Here is a 14,453-nt window from a genome sequence, read left to right on the forward strand (position 1 = left end):
TAAAAAAAAAAAAAAAAAAAAAAAAAACATCCGTTCTCATCAGTTATTGTCAGGTTTTTTAACATCCCTTTTTTGTACTGAGCATGCTCAGTACAGCTTTACAAAAAAAGGGTTAAAAACTGTAACTGGTAAAAAAAAAAAAAAGGATGATAATGGATGAACAACATAAGGATTTTTAAGAAAAAAAAAATATTAAAAATAATGGATGATGGTCATCAGTTATCATCCGTTACTACCAGTTATTGCATCTGTTTTTTTTTTTTTTCATCCGTTGTTGTAAAATAAAGGCAGTAAAAATGCAGGATGATGTAGTGTGAAAGGGGCCTAAGGCTAAATTCTGGTTCCATTGTTTTTTTTATTAAAAAGAGTTTTACAGGAGTAACAAATGTGATCAAGAACAATAAGTTCCTAGCAAGGAACAGAGGCATAAGCAATAATACAGTTAAGAAAAGAACACAAAAAAAACCCAGCAAGAACATCAGTGGAGCAAGACATTAGCAGAACCGGTTTAATTTATCGTATTTTTCGCCGTATAAGACGCACTTTTTCTTCCCCAAAACTGGGGGGAAAAGTTGGTGTGTCTTATACGGCGAATACACACCTATCGGGTCGGTCCTGGTGGCCATCAACGGCCGGGAACCGCGGCTAATACAGGAGATCACCGATCGCAGTGTATTAACCCTTCAGACGCGGCGATCAAAGCTGACCTCCGCGTCTGAAGGGAAAGTGACACTAACCCGGCTGCTCAGTCGGGCTGTTCGGGACCGCCGCGGTGAATAGCTTACAGGACACCGGGAGGGCCCTTACCTGCCTCCTCGGTGTCTGCTCCAGGCCTGGGATCCCCTGCATGGCCGGTGCTCTCCTTCGTCGTCAACACGTCGTCGCGCACGCCGTCCCATCATTCAATAGGAGCGGGGTGCGTAGTGACGTGATGACGGAGACGGAGAGCGTGGATCCCGGGGAAGAAGACGACCCCACTGGAACGCGGCGACAGCGATGGAGCGACATCCAGGGCAGCAGTGACAGGTCCGGAGCGGCGGGGACACGCGAGTATTACCTCCTATACCAGTGGTCTTCAACCTGCGGACCTCCAGATGTTGCAGAACTACAACTCCCAGCATGCCCGGACAGCCAACGGCTGTCCGGGCATGCTGGGAGTTGTAGTTTTGCAACATCTGGAGGTCCTCAGGTTGAAGTTCACTGTTGGGTTCAGAATCTTTTTTTTTCTAGATTTTGCTGCGTATTTGCTGCGTATTTGGTGCTGCGTATTTTCCTACCCATTGACTTCAACAGAGAAAATAAAATATGCAGCAGCAAATACGCCGTGTGGGAATGTACCCTTAAAATTGTGTGCGTCTTATATGCCGGTGCGTCCTATAGGGCGAAAATACGGTATATATTCATAGTTTGCCTATGACTACACATCCTAGTGAAGTGGAGTCATAGGCAATGACCTCCTGGACATATTTAAGTAAATGACCCCTCGTTGGACTCCTGGTCACCCACACTATAACCCAGTGTATTAGGTTTAGTGTGGGTGAACAGACTGACCGTTTTCCTTTAATAATGCATATAAAGTAACCCACAGACCGGCATATACCCAATCCTGGCGGACACCGTAAGGTAGCGTAGGGTGTCACAGTGAGAGGACGGGGGAGGAGACAGGAAATGTGCCCACTCTATTCTCTCAACCCCCTATAAGGGTGCACATCTCTATCAGGATGGCCCCAATCTTCTGCTGGGGAAGGGGATTCAGAGCTCAGGATGAACAGGGTCTCGGACATCTAAAGCTGTGTTCACACACGTTGTTTTGGTTGTTTTTTAGAGCCATAAAACAGCCTTGTTTATAATACTGAATTCCACTGAACTCAAGAAAAAAAAATGTCAGGTAATTCCCATATAGTACTCATGGGGGGAGATTTATCAAAACCTGTGCAGAGGAAAAGTTGCCCAGTTGCCCATAGCAACCAATCAGATTGCTTCTTTCAGTTTTTTAAAGGGCCTATGCAAAATGAAAGAAGCGATTTGATTGGTTGCTATGGGCAACTGGGCAAGTTTTCCTCTGCACAAGTTTTGATAAATCTCCATGGTCCTTTACTTTGGCTCAAGAACGTTAGTTCTTTGGAACTTTTTCAGCACTTTTTTGGGCCGATTACAAACTGAACAACAGCATCCTCTGTTAAAAAAAGAACAAAAAGTTTCACCCTTTTTTGAGGCTGAAAATACATTGCCGAAATCAAAAAACAGAAACGTTATCAGCTCCATAGGGTAACATGATGTTGAATTCCCGTTAAAAGGCTAAAAATTATGTTTGGTTTTTTTGTAAGGAAAGGATGGAGATGATCTGCACTGAGATTAAACCCAAAAGGTGCTGAATTAACATATTAACAACAAAAGAGATAAAGTCTTCTATTCAAGACCTTGTAACATCTGCCTTTAAAAGGGGCTGTGTGCTCCTACAAATGGTCCTATTCAAATGGTCTTTGAGGGGAGGTCCACCTAAAAGGGACTGATGGCTAAGACCAGAGGTCCTCTCCATATGTCATTTTCTCGGGATGGTAAACTGCAGAGTCTGCCTGTTATCTGTGAGTTCAGTGTGTCCAGTCTATCCTATAAGATGCAGCTTCACATTGTTCTCCTCTAATGTCTTCTTGTAAGAACAAGCCTATTAATCACAAGCAGAAGAGCAAAGAGGCTGAAGTTGCGTCATATGTGGGTTTTAACCCCTTAAAGGGGTACTCCGCCCCTAGACATCTTATCCCCTATCCAAAGGATAGGGGATAAGATGTCAGATCGCCATGGTCCCGCTGCTGGGGAGCCCCCGGATCCCCGCTGCGGCACCCCGCTATCATTACAGCACAGAGCGAGTTCGCTCTGTGCGTAATGATGGGCGATACGGGGGACGGAGCAGCGTGACGTCATGGCGTCGCCCCTCGTGACATCACGGCCCGTCCCCTTAATGCAAGCCTATGGGAGGGGGCGTGACGACTGCCGCGCCCCCTCCCATAGACTTGTATTGAAAGGGGCGGGCCGTGACATCATGAGGGGCGGAGCCGTGACGTAACGATGCTCCGGCCCCTGTACCGCCCATCATTACGTGCAGAGCGAACTCGCTCTGTGCTGTAATGCTTGCGCGGTGCCGCAGCGGGGATCCCAGGGGTCCCCAGCAGCGGGACCGCAGCGATCTGACATCTTATCCCCTATCCTTTGGATAGGGGATAAGATGTCTAGGGGCGGAGTACCCCTTTAAGGACTCCGGTGTTTTCGGTTTTTGCACTTTTGTTTTTTCCTCCTCACCTTTTAAAAATCATAACCCTTTCAATTGTGCACCTAGAAATCCATATTATGGCTTATTTTTTGCGCCACCAATTCTACTGCAGTGACGTCAGTCATTTTACCCAAAAATCTACAGTGAAATGGAAAAAAATCATTGTGCGACGAAATTGAAGAAAAAAACACCATTTTGTAACTTTTGGGGACTTCCGTTTCTATGCAGCACATTTTTCAGTAAAAATGACACCTGATCTTTATTCTGTAGGTCCATACGGTTAAAATGATACCCTACTTGTATAGGTTTGATTTTGTCGTACTTCTGGAAAAAATCATAACTACATGCAGGAAATTTATACGTTTAAAATTGTAGTCATCTTCTGACCCCTATAACTTTTTTATTTTTCTGCGTATTGGTCGGTATGAGGACTCATTTTTTGCGCCGTGATCTGATGTTTTTAGCGGTACAATTTTTGTATTGATCGGACTTTTTGATCGCTTTTTATTCATTTTTTCATGATTTAAAAAGCGACAAAAAATACGTAATTTTGGACTTTGGAATTTTTTTTGCGCGCACGCCATTGACCGTGCGGTTTAATTAATTATATATTTTTATAGTTCGGACATTTACGCACGCGGCGATACCACATATGTTTATTTTTATTCACACTTTTTTTTTTTATGGGAAAAGGGGGGTGATTTGAACTTTTATTAGGGAAGAGGTTAAATGACCTTTGTTAACTTTTTTTTTTTCACTTTTTTTTTGCAATGCTATAGTTCCCATAGGGACCTATAACACTGCACACACTGATCTCCTATGCTGATCCCTGCAGAGCCATAGCTCTGCATGGATCAGCGAGATAGGGGCTCGATTGCTCAAGCCTGTAGTTCAGGCTTGGAGCAATCAAACCCCGATCGGACGCCGCGGACACAGGTAAGGAGACCTCTGCCCGCGTCCCAGCTGATCGGAACATTGCAATTTTATCACGATGTCCCGATCAGCCCGACTGAGCTGCCGGGAAGCGTTTACTTTCGTTTTCAGACGCGGCGGTCAACTTTGATCGCCGCGTCTGAAGGGTTAACAGCGCGCGGCACAACGATCAGTGCCGCACGCTGTTAGCCCAGGGTCCCGGCTATGATTAGCAGCCGGGACCGACCCGGTGTGATGCGGGGTCAAGGCGTGCCCCCGTTTTTAACACCGGGAGCGGGCTCAGGACGTACAGGTACGTCCTAAGTCCTTAAGGGGTTAATTTGTCTGCCAATTCAAGGAATATCAGGTCATATGGCCGTGATAAACATTTTAATAATGGGAGTAACAGTTGATCAGGTGGAATTATACAGTCAATGTAAAAAATGTACACCTCCTGACTGTATAATCCTACCCACCACCTGATGTTCACTCTCATTATTAAAGGTAAAAGAGATTGCCAGCAAAAAATTACTTATCCTGTGGAACCCCCTCCCCCCCCCCCCCCCGGAGTACTCCTTTACGTTCACACCCATCTGACTATTCCCTGAATTATCAGACTAACTATAAACCCTCAAATCTCAGGAAAAGGAGGGCGTATCAAGATCACAGGTCAAAGGTTTTATCCCAGCTTTCTTAGCCCTCTGAGTTACATGACTGCAGAGTTGAGTGTTTCCCAACCAGGGGGCTTCTAGCGGAGGCTCCCAGCATGCCCGGACAGTAAAAAACAATGGGTGCGTGGGGGCCTATGGATATGATATAGGTATATTTTTGGGAATACTATCAATATTTACCATATACAAAACAAGATAACAAAAAGCACATGGTGAATTAGGCTACGTTCACACGACTGAATTTTCACTTAATTGACTGTGTGAACTCTGCGGCAACAGAATTTCTAAGCGGAATTTGTCGTCCGGTTTTGGCTCAGAAATTCTGCTGTGTGAACATGGTCTTAGTGAGCAGGTGAATTATTATATTGGAGGTATAGGCAGATTTTGTGGGAAGAAAGTGAGACCATGCCCACTTATCTGGTAAAACACTTTGCAAGCAGACGGCTGCCTTTATGAGGACATTGAGGGGCATTTACTAATCTTTTACTATGTAGTCTGGTTTTTACCCTGTTTTTTCTACTTCATTTTTGCGACAAATTTACTAAATTGTTGCACGGCGTTAATAAATTTGGCACACATAGGCAAAAGTGGGAAATTTACTTCATGTAGTAGAAAAAAATAGTCTGTTCCTTTTTCCTGCTGTCTGAATAGGTTTGGCTGCTAGGTTTCCTTCTGGATGTTTTGTTTTTGAGTTTTTTTTTAGCTTTTTCACCACATCTAAATAATTCAGTAACTAAATTGTAATCATGGCTCATAATAGTGGTAAACGGCGTTTAGTGTGTGTGTGTGTGTGTGTGTTTATTACATTTTTTTAACACTTTTTTTTCCCTAAATGTACTTAATCTTTTTTATTTTTGTTACTTCTTCTACAGATCCGTGTATCCTGTGGACTCCTTCGGATTCAGTGGACTACTTAGACGACCAGCGTTTTTCTTTGCTTGATGTTAATAAAATGGTTAACGAGGGCTTGTGGGGGAGTGTTTTTTTGTAATAAATTTTTTTTTAAACCTGTTGTGTTTTTTTTTTTTTTTTACTTTACTGGACAGGCTTAGTAGTGAAAGCTGTCTTACAGACTGAGTCCATTACTAAGCTGGGCTTAGCGTTAGCCACAAAAACAGCTAGCGCTAACCCCCAATTATTACCCCGGTACCCAACGCCACAGGGGTGCCAGGAAGAGCCGGTACAACAGGCCCGGAGCGTCAAAAATGGCGCTCCTGGGCCTAGGCAGTAACAGGCTGGCGTTATTTAGGCTGTGGAGGGCCAGTAACAATGGTCCTCGCCCACCCTGGTAACGTCAGGCTGTTACTATTTGGTTGGTATTTTGCTGAGAATAAAAATAGGGGGGACCCTATGTGTTTTATTTTTTATATTTGATTATTTATTTAATAAAAAACAAAAACGCATAGGGTCCCCCCTATTTTTATTCTCAGCCAAATACCAACCAAACAGGAACAGCCTGACGTTACCAGGGTGGGCGAGGACCATTGTTACTGGCCCTCCCCAGCCTAAATAACGCCAGCCTGTTACCGCCTAGGCCCAGGAGCGCCATTTTTGACGCTCCGGGCCTGTTGGTACCGGCTCTTCCCGGCACCCCTGTGGCGTTGGGTATCGGGGTAATAATTGGGGGTTAGCGCTAGCTGTTTTTGTGGCTAACGCTAAGAGGGGAGAAAGTATGTCGGAGCCCGGGCGGCAGTAGCTTTTCCTGCTCCATGAGCTGGAGTAAATTTAGTCAATTTTTACAGCCGTTGCGACAGTTTATTGCGCAACTGCGACTGTCTCAGTTAATAAATACCTGACCACTGCAAGTCAAAAATGAAAAGTAGCGTAAATCTAGCGGCAAAAAAAAATTTGACTTTCTAGCTCTTGCTAGAGAAAGTCGCACGAAAAATAGGGTAGGCACAATTGCGGCAATTTTGCGCCAAAAATAGTCAGAAAAAAATGACTAAACCCCTTAGTAAATGTCCCTCAATATGGTTAGAGACTGTGTTAAATAGTCATATTTCATCTTATTAACTGGTAAGAAGCTCTTTCCAGCAGATCCTAGCACAGTCCGCTATGTTATGTGCTGTAATGCTGCCAACACATCAGAGAAATAGTGATAAATCCAACCCAGACAGTCCAACAATAGCAATGTCTGACCCGGGCACAATTGTTATCTTAAAATTTGCTTAAGAAAACAATAGAAACAGGGCTGTGAACATGAAGCTGCAGCGATGACAGCGGAATCACGGTATCGGCGGAACATCAGCTAATGACTGCACGTTTTATTTATTTATGAATGGAACACTGGCACGGCTCACATAGGGCATGAGCTAGTCTGGCACAAAGCACAACAACATAACGTGCTACTGGGGGCTACAGCAACCAGAGGGTCTTCTTTATGTGCACAGCAAAAGACAAAGGCATCAACACAATCAAACATCATCTTTACAGCCGCCCTCACATACCAGTGTAAGGGTGAGTTCACACCACGTTTTTGCAATGCAGTTCCCATAATACGAAAATATCAATATGAAAACTGCACGGAACCGTATTGAAAACCATATGCATTGACTCTCCTTTGAAAACCGTATGCCAAACAATGCATCCGTTTTGCATCCTGTATGGGTTTTGTCATTTTTTTTTCCCGTACCCAAAACCGTAGCCTACGGGTGCATTCACACCACGTTTTTGCAATACAGTTCCTGTATCAGGTTTTTGATGAAAAACTGATTCCTTAAAACCTGACCAAACTGTATCAAAACGTGTGTACAAATTTTATTCCGTATACAGTTAAAAAAATTATGTCCGGTTGCATCAGTTTTTTTATGAAAAAAACGTTTACGTTTTTAACTTTCCACTCCATTATGAATAAAATTTTACTTGTTTGATTGAAATTCTAAGAAAAAAAAACTGTGCAAAGTCAAAAACCGTATGGTGAAAACCAGATGGAACTGTACGCACATACGGTTCTGTATGGTTCCCATTGACACCCATGTTTTAAAAAAAAAAAAAAAACTACGGTTTTGGGTACAGGAAAAAAAAAAAAAAACTGACGAAACCTTACAGGATGCAGAACGGACACAACCTGATGCATCTTTTGGCATACGGTTTTCAATGGAGAGTCAATGCATACGGTTTTCAATACGGTTCTGTACGGTTTTCACATGTATACGGGAACATTATTGCAAAAACGTGGTGTGAATGCACCCTACCCATGGTTTTCGGTCCGGGTGAAAAACCGTATCAAAACGTAAAAAAAAGTTTTTGTTTTTTTAACATAGGAGTCATAGGAACCGTACAGAACCGTATGTGTGTACGGTTCCATCCCGTTTTCACCATACGGTTTTTGACTTTGCACAGTATTCTTCTTGGAATTTCAATCAAACAAGTGAAACTTTATTCATAATGGAGGAAAAGTTAAAAACATACGTTTTTTTTTCTTTAAAAAAACGGATGCAACCGGACATCATTTTTCAAACGGTATTCAGAAAAAAATTTGTACACCCGTTTTGATACAGTTTAGTCAGGTTTTGAGGAATCCGTTTATTATCAAAAACCGATACAGAACTGTACTGCAAAAACGTGGTGTGAACCCAGCCTTAACCTATGACCACTTGGAGGTCTAAGGATACTGTAATGCTACGTTTTAATGATATGGTAACCGATTTGGTGAATGAGCCGACCGGAGTCATAGAGTGACTCCGGTCAGCTCATTTTTGCGCCATATCTGGTTTTCCGACTGGACCTAAAACAGTGGTATACTACGGTTTTAGGTCCGGTTAGAAAAACGGATACAGGGCAAAAATGAGCCTACCCAGTCTGAGAGTGCACGCACACCACGTTTTTGCTATACAGTTACCGTATACAGTTTCAAGGTAAAACCATATGGAACTGTATAGAAAACCGTATGTATTGACTTAACATTGTAAACCGTATGTCAAACGCATCATCCGGTTTAGTCTGTTTTGCGTCTTATATGGTTTTGTCCGTTTTATTTACCCGTACCCAAAACTTTAGACTACCACATTTTTTTGTCGGGTTGAAAAACCGTATTAAACCGTATACGTATTTTATTTTTATTTTTTTTAACATGGGAGTCAATGGGAACCGTACAGAACCACATGTGCGTACTTTTCCATCCGGTTTGCACCATACGGTTTTTTACTTTGCACAGTTTTTTTCTTGGAAGTTCAATCAAACAAGTGAAACTTTATTCAAAATGGAGTGAAAAGTTAAAAACGTACAAGTTTTTTTTCTTAAAAAACGGATACAACCGGACATCATTTTCAAACCGTGTACAGGTTGAAATTTGTACACCCGTTTTGATACAGTTTAGTCCGGTTCTGAGGAATCCGTTTTTCATCAAAAACCTGATACGGGAACTGTATTGCAAAAACGTGGTGTGCATGCACCCTGACTCCGGTCGGCTCATTCAAATTGGGGCCGGGGCCGACAGGGATACGGGAGCGCCGGTTTTCACTCCCCCAGCCGGATCCAGTGACCGTATCATGAAAATGTAGTGTGAACCCAGCCTTACTCTCCTCATCCAGTTCCAACATCACATCTCTACAAGTGGCCACAGTTCCCATTTGCTGTGTTCATTTAGGACGCAATCGGACACATCTATCCCTCTTCCCTTGCTGCCCACTTTCCGTTGCAGTCCTATCGGTTCGGACCAGAGCTACCACAGAGCAACATATCGTTGCCAGGGCCAACTAGCGCCAAAAGTTGACGATAGGCCAGATGACCCATTCAAAGGGGCATTCACCTGCCTCACATTAGCTGGTGATCAAGCTTCTTTCTTTCTGGCTTCTTGCTCCTAGTATTTTTAGTTTACCTGTTCCTGACCTTGGCCTTCTTTCCAGACTATTTTTTGTGCCTTTTCCTTTAGATGACCGATCTAGTACTTGCAGTACTACTTCCGACTATTCCAAAGTCCACACCTCCTTGCTGAGGTGAAGGGTGAAGACCAGGGGAAGCCTTTAACTTCACATTCCAATCTGTTCAGCATCAAATGGACTGTGGCTTAGAGAGTCCACATTTCAGTACACAACAGATATGCTCAACCTTATTTGTCTCTAGTGCATACATCAAACATATTAAAGGGGTACTCCCGTAGAAAACTTTTTATTTTTTTTAAATCAACTGGTGCCAGAAAGTTAAACAGATTTGTGAATTACTTATATAAAAAAAATATCTTAATCCTTCCAGTACTTTTTAGGGGCTATATACTACAGAGGAAATGCATTTATTTTTGGACTTCTCTTCCGTCATGACCACAGTGTTCTCTGCTGACCTCTGCTGTCCATTTTAGGAACTGTCCAGAGCAGGAGAAAAACCCCATAGCAAACATATGCTGCTCTGGATAGTTCCTAAAATGGACAGCAGAGGTCAGCAGAGAGCACTGTGGTCAGGACAGAAGAGAAGTCCAAAAAGAAAAGAATTTCCTCTGTAGTATACGGCCCCTAAAAAGTACTGGAAGGATTAAGATCTTTTAATAGAAGTGATTTACAAATCTGTTTAACTTTCTGGCACCAGTTGATTGGAAAAAAAAATACGTTTTCCACAGGAGTACCCCTTTAAACCATTTCCAGACAACTGACATACCTGTACATGAGTGGGGCCCAGACTAGCCACCTGCTATCTGCAGCAGACAAGTCTGATATTGGCTATAATAGAGTGCATTAATGACAGAACACTGCAATACAATAGGATTGCAGTGTACCGTACAAGCAACTAAATTATCTTGTGCCCTAGTGAGCCTCCAAAAAAAGAAAAAAAAAAAAGCTAAATAAATAAATAATTTAAATCAACCCCTTTCCCTACTTTTAAAATAAAAAAATATATATAATATTTAAATCTAATATGATATTGATCCCAGAGAGTAAACACCATAAACAGAAATTACAGAAATGTAATTTTTTTTTCATCTCGCAAAACACAGAATTAAAACTAATTAAAAAGTCCCATCTACCCTGAAATGATACCAATAAAAATAACTGCATAGAAAAGAAAAAAAAAAACAGCATACTGCGAACAGGCTGTGCTTTCTCATATATATATAAAAAATGAAAAGTGTACAGAGAAATACAAGCCTAGCTAATATTAAAAGTGCATATTTTGGCTTCATCTGAGCCCATTGGGGTCTATGAATGTGTTCAACATTTACACCAAGAGTATATAAAGATTGTACACTGCAAAAAGTGTAATACAGACCTATAGTGGTGGACTGGCTATATACCAGTGGACCCCAAACTGTGGCTCTCCAGCAGTTGCAAAATTACAACTTCTATCATGCCTACCAGGGGATGATTGGAGTAGTAGTTTTGCAACTACTAGTAAAACACAGTTTGGAGATTACTTTGATGCACCTCCAACAAGTTGGGAAAAAAGTGTTCTAGTGATAGGTGAGGGTCTCAGCACGGGCCTGAAACATATTTAAAAAATTGTGACAGACCAGAAGTTATAGGGGTACTCCGCTAACCCAGCATTCTGAACATTAATCAGAACGCGGGGTGAAGGCATCCGTGATCGTGACATCACGGCCACTCCCCTCCATACATGTCTATGGGAGGGGCATGGAGGGGGTGTGGCACGACGTCACGACTACTGTCTCCAAAACCCAGTGTTTATTCACAACACAGGGTGCTGAGCAGGCCCCCGCTGCTGGGACCTCCGCAATCAGACATCTTATCCCCTATCCTTTGGATCGGGGATAGGATGCCTAGTGGCGGAGTACCCCTTTAAGACAAAAGTTACTCTTTGAAAGGGGTTCTCCACCATAAGGTGATTTTAGTACGTACCTGGCAGACAGTAATGGACATGCTTAGGAAGGATCTGCGCTTGTCTTGGGGCTAAATGGCTATGTTGTGAGATTACCATAACACTGTGGTTAGCTTTTTGTGAACTGGTATTTCCTGTTTGACTTTTCTTTTTTTTTTTTTTTTTTTTTACGACAAATCCCATAATTCCATTTTCCTCCCTCCCACACATCAGCCACCCCACCCATTGAAACAAAAATGAGCGGCATCCATTCAAAAGACCTGTGGTTTTCAATCAGGGTGCCTACAGCTGTTGCATTAGTTGCAGATTGATCTCTCTCCCACCAAGCGATCCCTCCACCCATTGAAGCAGACAGGCTCCCTGTCATCAGCTGACTAGTGAGGTCAGGTCTCAGCCGCATTGCAACCTGGGAAAAATCTGAGACAACAGTCATTTTGTATGCTGTTAAAATAAATATTGGGGTGAAAATCACATAAGAATTGTGAGAAAACCGTCACACACAGGTACAGACACTATATTATGAACTACACTAACTTTACAGCCCCTGTAGCATAGTCAAATATATGTGATCTTTCTGTATATACATCAATTTATGACTGATTTATTTAGTCATCACTAGCCAGATGGGCTGAAAACGTATAAGAACAATCTGTCACTTTAACACAATGTGTGAGAAAATTTAAAGGGGTACTCAGGTGGAAATTGTTTGTTTTTTTTTTTTTTTTTTTATCAACTGGTAACAAAAAGTTTAACAGATTTGTAAATGACTTCTTTTAAAAAATCTTAATCCTTCCAGTACTTATCAGCTGCTGAATACTACAGAGGAAATTCTTTTCTTTTGGGGATTTCATTTCTGTCTGACACCTCTGTCCATTTTAGGAACTGTCCAGAGCCGGAGAGAGGTTTGCTATGGGGATTTTCTCCTGCTCTGGACAGTTCCTGACATGGACAGAGGTGTCAGCAGAGAGCACTGTGGTCAGACAGAAAAGAAATCCAAAACTAAAATACATTTTCTCTGTAGCATACAGCCGCTAATAAGTACTGGAAGGATTAAGGTTTTTTTTTTTTTTTTTTATAGAAGTATTTTACAAATCTGTTTAACTTTCTGGCACCAGTTGATTTAAAAAAAATAAAAGTTTTCCACCCCTTTAACTCATCCCACATTGTTTTCCAAACCGTGTGCCTCCAGCTGTTGCAAAACTACAACTCCCAGCATGCCCGGACAGCCGAAGGCTGTCCGGGCATGCTGGGAGTTGTAGTTTTGCAACAGCTGGAGGCACACGGTTTGGAAAACAGTCATAGAATAGAATATAAAAAAAATATATAAATGATCCCAGTGCCCACTACGGCACATACATGGCATACCTGTACCATGCAGCTGAGTCCGGATTACCCAGACATATTCAGCTCCCACCACCTCAGACGAGGTGACGCTGGTTCTAGGTGTACACCTCTGCCATAGGAGCTGAAGTACATTCCAAGGACGCGGCAGGGAGAAAGGTAATAGCCCCGCTGGGTGTAATCGTAATGTCGGCTCCCTAGTCCCAAGGATAAGCAAGCATGGTATAAAAGAGGAGCGTTGTGTAATCTGCATAATGTCTACATGGCCTGCGAATGCATAAACGCCAGAGAAGAGTGACAAATGACAGGCCTGGTGCCGGAGCCCGACAGCCACTGATGCATATAAATACAGCTGCTAGATACGGCAGGCCTTCCCAGAAGAGAGTACATCCCCGGAGCAGAGCGGGGTGGCAGGTGCGAGCGAGAACAGGAGTATTAATGGACGCAGTGGGAATATATATACATATATATCTACACAGATCAGCCAAAACATTAAAATTATATTGTACCGGTCCCCCACCGCAAAAGGTATGGACTCCGCAAATCCTGTGAAGGTGTCCTGTGGTATCTGGACCAAGATGTTCGCAGCACAACCTTAAAGAAGTATAAGTTGTAAGGTTCGGCCTCCATGGATTCGACTTGTTTTCCCAGCACATCCCAAAATGCTTAATCAGATTGAGATCCATAGACTTGTGTGGGGCTTTCGGCATTACAACTCCTCGATTGCCATGGATGTTTAATCGTATCCCGCCACAGCTTATCGTGACAGGTACTCTTAAAAGGGGTTCGCCGCCCCTAGACATCTTATCCCCTATCTAAAGGATAGTGGATAAGACGTCTGATCGTGGGGGTCCCGCCGTTTGGGACCTCTGCGATCGCCCTGCTGCACCTGGTGTTCGTTTTGAGCATCGGGTGCAGCGCCGGATGCTTGTGAAGCCCCACTCGTGACGTCACGGCCATGCCCCCTCAATGCAAGTCTATGGGAGGGGGCGTGACGGCTGCACAGTGGGAAATACGTTGCGTATTCTCCTATGAGCAGACACACAGGGCAACCTGGCGGCAGCCCTGTGTGTGCAGCAAGGCTTGGAGGCAGGGCTATCGCACACACGTGACTGTGATGAGCTGGCCCCGCCTCCAAACCTCACTGCACACACAGGGCTGCCGCCAGGTTGCCCAGTGTGTCTGCTCATGGGAGAATACGCAGAGTATTTCTCGCTGTGCAGTGGATTTTGTTAATCTCTATTCAGTTTTCCGGTCCCCCTTCTTCGACATGCTTCCTACAGCGACACTTAGTACAGGACCTGCCGGCTCAGCCAATCACTGGCCACAGCAGTATCCCATCTGCATCAATCACTCATTTCGGAAGCAGAAAGAGAGAAGCCTGGAAGACTGAACAGAAGTGATCAGGAGCTGCGTGGATCCGGGGTTAGGATAGAATGTTTTGGGTTTTTTCTTCTACTCCCCTCCATGTTAGTTTTCATTAAACCATAGATAAC

General features: G+C 43.3%; 1 protein-coding gene across 10 annotated transcripts in view; it reads right to left on the minus strand.

The window, feature by feature from the left end:
- The window catches only part of MPP7 (MAGUK p55 scaffold protein 7), a 413,461-nt gene that overhangs the window by 363,599 nt on the left and 35,409 nt on the right, over positions 1-14,453 (minus strand). The window lies entirely within an intron of this gene.

The sequence above is a fragment of the Hyla sarda genome, chromosome 5 (genome assembly GCF_029499605.1).
Source record: "Hyla sarda isolate aHylSar1 chromosome 5, aHylSar1.hap1, whole genome shotgun sequence".
Lineage (NCBI taxonomy): Eukaryota > Metazoa > Chordata > Amphibia > Anura > Hylidae > Hyla > Hyla sarda.